This window comes from Cynocephalus volans, chromosome 14, assembly GCF_027409185.1.
Source record: "Cynocephalus volans isolate mCynVol1 chromosome 14, mCynVol1.pri, whole genome shotgun sequence".
NCBI lineage: Eukaryota > Metazoa > Chordata > Mammalia > Dermoptera > Cynocephalidae > Cynocephalus > Cynocephalus volans.
The window spans coordinates 53,215,085-53,223,666 of NC_084473.1; positions in this window are offsets into that span (position 1 = coordinate 53,215,085).

Genomic DNA, 8,582 nt, shown 5'->3' on the forward strand with positions numbered 1-8,582 from the left:
AGTTTCTTGCAGGCAGCCTGTAGTTGGGTCTAGTTTTTTAATCCATTCAGTCAATGTGTACTTTTAAACAGGGAATTTAATCCATTTACATTCAAGATTGTTATTGAAAAGCATTGCCTTATTCCTGCCATCTTATTAATTTCTCTATGGTTGTTTTATATTTCTTTTGTTCCTTTCTTTCTCTTCTGTTTATCTTTGCTATTTTTTTTTTGTAGTGAAGAATACATTTTCTTTCTCTTTTTTCATTTGTGTATCTGTTCTACTAGTGGTTTTTATTCTTTCTCATGTATTTACAGTGACATATATCTCTCTTCTGATTCCAGATGTAGGACTCCCTTGAAGATTTGTTGAAGGGGCTTTCTTATGGTGGTGAATTCCCACAGATTTTGTTTACCTGTGAAAAATAGTATTTTTCCTTCATTTCTGAAAAACTGTATGGCTGGATATAGTATTCTTGATTGGCAGTTGTTTTCTTTTATCACTTTGAATGTGTCATCCCAATCTCTCCTGGCCTGTAGTGTTTACATTGAGAAGTCTGCTGTTAGCCTGATAGGGATTCCCTTGTAGGTGATTTGATGCTTTTCTCTTGCCGTTTTTATATTTCTTTCTTTACTTTTGATAATTTGACTATAATGTGTCTCAGGGGGTCCTTTTATTGTTGAATCTGTTTGGGGATCTTTGAGCTTCTTGGATCTGGAAGTCCATATTGCTCCCAATATTTGGGAAGTTTTCAGCTATTATTTCATTAAATGGGTTTTCAATGTCTTTTCCTTTCTCTTCCCCTTCCTGCACACCCATAATATGGAAGTTTTTATGCTTAAGGTTATCAGGAAGATTTCACAGGTTTTCTTCATTTTTTAAAATTCTTTTTTTCTCTTTTGGGTTCAACTGTGTTAATTCAAAAAGCCTATATTCTAGTTCAGAGATTCTTTATTCTGTTCATTCTAACCTGCTGCTTATGCTTTGGTTGTATTTTTTATTGCTTTGAATGATTTCTTCAGTTCTAGGATTTCTGCTTGATTTTTTTTTATTGTTTGTGTCTCTTTGTTGAATTTCTCCTACATGTCCTTAAATTTCTTTTTGACTTCATTGTGATTTCTATCTATTTTTCATCCATCATTTTGAGTTTCCTTAGTATTGTTATTTTGGATTCCTCTTCAGGCAATTCATCAATTTTCTGTTGTTTGAAGTGTGGTATTGGAAAATTGTAGTCTTCTTTTGTGGGGGGACATGTTTTCCTGTTTTTCCTTTTTAAAAAATGCTTCTCATTTCTCTGCATTGATGTCTGGGCATCTGGTGGTGTAGTCACTTCTTTTAATTCTAGGAGTGGCTTTTGAAGGGGGAGACTCTTTCCTGTAGAAGTATTCTATATTGACAGACAGGTCAATTAAAGACATTTTAAGTTTGAAGCTGGGTGTGTGAAGCACTGTGGATTTCATGCAGCTTCTTCAACTGTACTCAATCTTAGAGTTGTGGATGGCTTTGTGGCTTAGGAGGTGGGGACCTCAGCAGTTTCTTGTTGGGGTGGGTGATCCGCTGTCAGTCAGTGAGCTGATGTATATTGTTGCCGCAGGTTTTGGCAGTTCTGTAGAGGGCCATTGACTAATCTATTGAGCCTGTAGCAAGCCTGTGTGAATGCTGCAGGACCTAGTGGCTTTCTAGAAGCATGCTGTAGGGAGAAAAAAATGCTACCCAATCATCTATTGGTTTGAAAGTAGGTTTAAACAGCTGTCACTGGGCCTGGCAACTCTGGAGTTGGTTGCCTGATCAGCTGTTAAGCCTGATGCAAGCCTACAAGAGTTGCAGCTGAATCCAGCACATCTGCAGAGGCCTGCTTTGTGGCATCAGAGTATCTACCTGGTCTGCTGTTCGTGTGGGAGCAGATATACACTGGGGCAACAGGTTCTTGCAGCTCTGCAGAGGGCCACTGATTCAGCTGTTGAGCCTGGAGCAACACTGCATGGATGCTGCAGAACCTAGTGGCTCTCTAGAGGTGTGCTATGGGGAAGAAAGGCTGTCACCCAATCAGCTGTTGGTTTGGGAGTATCTATACATAGCTGTCGCGGGGACTGGCTGCTCTGAAGGCAGCCTCCTGTTCAGCTGTTGAGCTTGATGTAACTCTGCAAGGGTGCAGCCAAGCCCAGAAGGATTGTCTTGGGGCATCAAAGCCATTGCCTGGTCTGCTGTTGGTCAATGAGCAGGTCTATGCTGTTGCAGTAGGTCCTGGCAGCTCTATAGAGGGCCACTGGATTGGCTCATGAGTCTGGAGCAAACCTGCACAGATGCCGCAGGACCCAGAGCTGTGGAGGGCTTTGGAGTGAAGAAGGACCATCACTGGGTTGGCTGTTAGCACAGGTACCCATGGACTCAGCAAGACCAAGAGCCGTGATGGGCTGGTACATGCAAATGTGGGGAATAACCACTTAGTAGTGGCTTCCCCACCCAGCTGGTTGCTGGGTGGTCTGACTTCTGGGGGTGGGGTGGGAGAGAGTCACATGGGGTTAACGCCAGGGTCTCAGTTGGTCATTCTGTCTGTTCTAGGCTGCATGCAGCTAGGTTTGTGGTCTTGCTGGTGCCTATGCAAATGTGTGGAGGGTTGTGGGAGGGTTGTGGGGGGTGAGGTTGTGGAGGGTGCAAATATGTGTAGGGCTACTGCTGGGTGGATTGTATGGGCACTTGTGGGCTCTGCCCCTGTGGCCCCTGCAGGGCAGCCGTGTACCGTGGCAACTTTTCTGCTCAGCAAGACTGCCTGCTCACCTGGGGGGTGGAGAAGGGATGCTGTGTGGGTTCAGACACTGGTTTCTAGGGCTTTCTGTCTGTCCTAGGCTCCAGGCAACCTGGGCTATGGTCCTGCTGGCACCCATGTGAGTGCTGTAGAATGCAGACAGAGCCTCCAGACAAAAGGAGTCAGACTCACTGGGTCTGGCCCAGGGATCTAGCTCCAGGTAGCTAGGATTGTGGTTCTTCCAGCACCCGTGCAAGAATATGGAGTGTTGTGGGGTGAGGCGGGGCTTCCGCCAGACTAGCTATAGGCTTGTGAACACTTGTGGGCTTGGCCCCCCACAGGCCATGCAAGGCTGGTCACAAATGTGGAAAACCACTGCACCTTGGCAGATTTTCTGCTCAGGGGAACTCTCTTGAGGCAAGGTTTGAAGGTGATTGTGGTGGCAATGGGAACAGCGGGGGTGTTTTGAAGATTACCTTCTCTCTGCCTGGTTCCTGGCTGGTCCCTGGGGTAGGACTGAGGCTGGATGCCCTGCTCTGTCCTCTATGATGCTGTTCCCTTCTTCCACACTCCACAAGGATCTTGTCACTTGCCTGGTGCTCTGCAGCATGTTTCCTCAGTTGTTCCGGTCAAAATATATTTGTTTGTCTATTGTTTTGGTTTCTTTTCATAGGGATGGGACTAGCACCAGACCTATCTAGTCGGCCATCTTCGGAAAACACCTATGACTTATGTGTTTAATTTACCTCTGTGTTCCAAGTGTTAGAACACATGCCACTACATAGTACACTCTCGATAAATATTTAATGGATAATAAATCATCATTACAAATTGTAAAGCTTAATTTTTAAGAACAGAACCAGCCTTTTCATGATTTTTGGTCTAATTAACCGTAATGCATATGGCATGAGCAAATTTCATTCACTTGGCTATCTGTTTTTCTTTCAACTAAAATCTTGTATCTATGTAGATACCTTCTTTGGGTTATGCCGAACATATGGCTTGAGGACAACTGAACTTATACTCCTGCTTTTTTCTCCCACCTTAGCTGATAGTGAAATACGATTGAAAAATATCAAAACATGTTAGATTTAATAATAACACAAGTAGCTTAAGAAAAGATATGGTAAATTTTTTAAAAATATGACATTTAATTTTAACATAATTTACAATGCAAACTGTTTACATCATATGGTTTTATTAAAGCTCATTTTAAAATTTATATACATTTCTTCTTAAATGTAGTGGGGATTCTTTGTGATAAGAACTGTACTTTATTTCACCTTTCTCTAAAGCCAAATAGAGTGACAGGTGGATATCAGATATTCAGTGATTTTACAAGTGGACATTATCAATTAGTCTATTATTTGAAAGAAACTATTTTCTCTTTTTTGAACAATAGCATAAAAATATTACGGTAAATGCCATCTAACACTTAAAATTCTATTAGATGTTTTTATGTTAAGTAAAGCATCTCCTTTGACTTGCTAATCACTAGCTCTAAAGAGAATGTCAGTTTCTGAACCTGTACTTCAGGAACATCATTTGGAAACATGGGAGTATGATGTGCTTTACTGTAAAACCGTGAGGGGGGGGATTCCCCTTATACTTACCTTTTTCTATATTAAACTTCTCAATTGTTTCACAAACAAAAACAGTGCTTTTAGTTGATCTGCCAAAAGTTGACAATTTGAATTATTTATGGATTATTTAGAACCTGGGATAATTTCCTGTTTGAATATTTTATGTAATTGACTGTAAATATGAAAGTAGAGAGAATGTCGGGTTGATTTTTCTGTCTGAAACAAGTCTGTGCTTTCAGATTATGTAGCTTCCCGTAGGAATACCGTAGGAATGAATGGGTTGGATTGCTACAAACAGTATGCAACTGGATAATGTTTTAAATATTTTATTTTTAATGTTTTAATGTCTGTTTCTCTTTCTTTCATTTCCAGTCTCCATCTGTTTCCAGCAGGTTAGCAAGACTGATCACATAGAAAAAATTCATCAATAGTAGAGAGAAAATTTGAGCAGCATTTACGATTAACTGATATTTCAGAAACAAGACAACCTTAATACACAGATTATAGTGTTATAAAATTTTCTAGCAATGAAAGATCAAAATAATATAAAGATAAAAATACCCTGAAGTGGGGGGGAAAGCATATTTGAACATAGAAAACCAGAAGATTAATTTTGAAGCTTTCAAATCTCCTGAATTCATCCAAGTCTCAGTGTTAGGAAATACCTCTAATGAGAGTAACAGTTATTTCATCTGAATTCAGGTATCCTTCCAGTTGCAGCTTCAGTTGTTTCTTATTCATGGCTCAGTTTACGCCCACATCTTCTTTCACTTTTTGGAGGCAGAGTAGGTAGGGGATATCTTAAGCAGGGTAGAAAACTAAAGCAATATGTTATTTTTCTAAAACATTATAGCCATAGAATTCTTAATCTAGGTTCCAAGGACCCTCAAGGCCCCATAAGTAGATCATGATTTTAATATAATTGTCTTACTTTGTAATTCCATTGACTTATTTTATGTATTTAAAAATATTATCCTGAGATAGGGTCCATAGACTTCTCTAGATTGACAAAGGATTTCTTTGCACAGAAAAACACTGTTAGCATATATTGGTGACAAAATTACAAATGTTTTGACAAAAACAACTAATATATTGGCTTGTTTTCTAAAAGGAATTAACCAAACAATTGTCTAATTTTATCCTGCAGTTGCAGTCTTATTTTGCTCTAGCAGAATATTCAGAAAACTTCATCAGTAAGAAGTCATCAAATCCAGGTCACAGAACTATTAATGGAGTCTCTTCTAGAATTGTCAGTTCTTTAAGTGGGTGATTTCTGCTCTGCTTTTCTTGAAATCAGGCACAATACAAATTATGTGCTTGTTTTAAATTGTTTGTGGACTGGTCATAGACCTATTTCTATCATTTATTTTAGTGCTCAGGACAGAATCATAAACAGAGGCAGCTGTAGGTAGAGGAACCTACCAGACTCAGGAATGGGACACATTTAAAATAGGTTTAGGGAATAGAAGTGAATCTGTTTCAGTGCAATATCTCTTCTACCTATCCATCATTCCCACACATTTCTTTTAGATTAAGTCATTTTAGTCATCTGATAATAGGCAAAATGTTCTTCTAAGGTTAGGTTAATTCATTACTTAGCATCACTGTTTAATAAAATAGCACTTCATCTGATTAGCCCTTGTCCTCTAGATAATTATTTACAAACTGTGAGCCATGATCTGTGTATAGGTTATAAAGTCAATTTAATGGATCATGCTCTGCATTTCTTTTTACATAGAACAGCGTAGGATGGAACATGTTATGCCCATCATATGCATTCAAGGTAAATATTCTTTTGTGAAAATTTGTTTCATGTGTATATGTATATACATATGTGTGTGTGTGTGAGAGAGAGAGAGGAAGTACAGTACTATGTATATATACTGCATTGAAATATAAAATTTACTTCTTAATGCAGATTGTGATTAAATAAGGCTTAAAGTTGTTGCTCTAAAATACTTTGGAAATGGCAGATAAATTAGTATGGAGCTGAGGGAGAGTCAAGAAAACATGAAAGCAAACAAGTGATTTAGTGTATGGGAAGATAGGGACATTAGCAGCTTAAGGACTGGAAAAAATGGTATTGAGTGTTAATAATGGTGATAAATATTATTATACTTGATATTCTTTAATGCTTCCTATATGCCAGGCACTATTATAAGAAATTTCCATAGGCTAACTCATTTAATGTTCCCAATGACGCTGTAAGTTAGGTAGGTAGTGTTACTATTTCTATTTTACTGGTGAGGGCCTTGAGGTATAGATATGCTTAGTAACTTGGCCAACATTGTTTAGCTTACTGAGTGGCAAACTTGAGATTCAAACCTAGGTTCTCCAATTATAAAGCTTATGCTCTTAGCACTGTAGTAAATTGCTTCCCCTATTAAATGGAATTGAAACATAAAAAGAAGTAAGAATTGCCTGCTCCAAATTTATTTTTAGAGCAGACTGTATACAACACCATCTTCTCCTAATATAAGTTTTAGACAATGGACAGACATGCAAGACCAGGGCATTCAGTACCTAGCCCATTCAACTTTGTAAATGAGTTTTTTTGCAGAAGGCTTAAAAATGATCTAAAAGGTTAATGAGTTGATACAATGGACTTGCAGACTTGTAAAAGAGCCATACTGGATGACTAGAGAGCTATAAATTTAGCTCCTCTCAAGTTCACATGTTGTAAAACTCGGATTTCCCAAAGTATTGGATTTTAATCTGAAAATAAGATTCAGAGACATTTACTTGAATGTTTTTTAACTTTCTTCACAAAGGCCCCAAACTCATCTGGAAAAAAAACACAACTGAAATTATCCTTTCAAACCTCAGACAGCTGAAAAAGGCTTCTGCTGCTGATGTAGCAACTGCAGTGAAGTGGAAATGGTTGGTTGATATTTTCATTAACATATACACTGTACAAATTATGCTTCTATCAACTTCAATGCGTGCATCCCTTGGGGATCACTAACTAGCAGCCAAGGCTAGCCAAGGTGAAGTGACTGGGAGGTTGCAGAGCTGATGTCTTCAGCCTTGTGGGAGCTGATCTTGTCTACCTCTGACATGTGCTCTCTGCATATCAGAAAATACTGTGGATCACATCAAAGTGTTTGTAAATCCAGTGATTTTTCCTTCACCAAATGTTCTAGTCTTTTTAGATCTTTGTCAGTGGTGTCACAGCTGATTGAGCAATTCCCGGCTTCCTGAATTTCCCTTGAGGGCTAAACTATCAACATCTATGTTCATCATGGAAACCTTAGACTTGAGGGAAAAAAACTGATTTTAATCACAATGTTGTATGTAAAATGAAGCCTCTTTAGAACAGTTAGTTTTCTGAATTTTTCTCTTTATGAGTTTTAGTTAATATAATTTGGCTAGAATGATTGTAAATCCCCCCAATGAAATTTTCCTTTTGTTTTACTTACTTCCCTCATTTCTCCCTCTCTCCATCACTCCCTCCCTCCCTCCCTTTCTTTTTTCCTTCCTTCCCACTTCTTCTTTCTCCCTATTTTCCTCCAGTCCTTTCTTCCTTCCAACATTTATTGAAATACTGCTATGTGCCAGCCACTGTGGATGTCACTAGGGACACACATTTCCTTTCCTAAAAGGGGCTCATGTCGACCTCTTGCTGTTCATTCTTAATCATGAAGTAAGCAGCTTCCTTCCTTCCTTGCGTTTTTCCGACATCAGTTCTGTCCGTCCTCTGTCTCCCATCCTTTCCATGTGCTTGACTAATTTATGCCGAAGTACTGGATGGTTGGGTCTATCCTGTTTCACATGGCTGGAAATGACAATTAGCTGGATTATGACTTTGTTTTTCCTTTAGAAGAATGGAAATAGATCTAAGTTTAGTGGTAGACACAACGAAGAAGGGAGAATGGGGCTTGGATTTCAGTCCTGCAGGGTGATGCTTTGGAGGCAAAATTTCTGCTGTTTTAAAGCTACTGTGGTCCCTGATTGGCTGCCCAACTGCTTGAGATCATAAGTGTCTCAGCAGGAGTAAAAGCTTTGGACGTATATTTTAAAAATTATTGAATGCATAACTAGTTATATTGCCCCTTACCACTCTTCACTCATTGTCTATACAGTCATTAAGGTCACCTTTCTAACATATGACAGTACTTAGAAAACTCATGGAAGGATTTGTTTTATCTTTTAATTCTATTTTTCCATGAGCTTTTTGAATTATCTGCATGCAAATCTGATTATGTTGCTCCACAATTTAAGACTTTCTTGTGGGGTTTGTTTTCCTAAAAGTCAAGGGCAAAGTTTACTAGCTT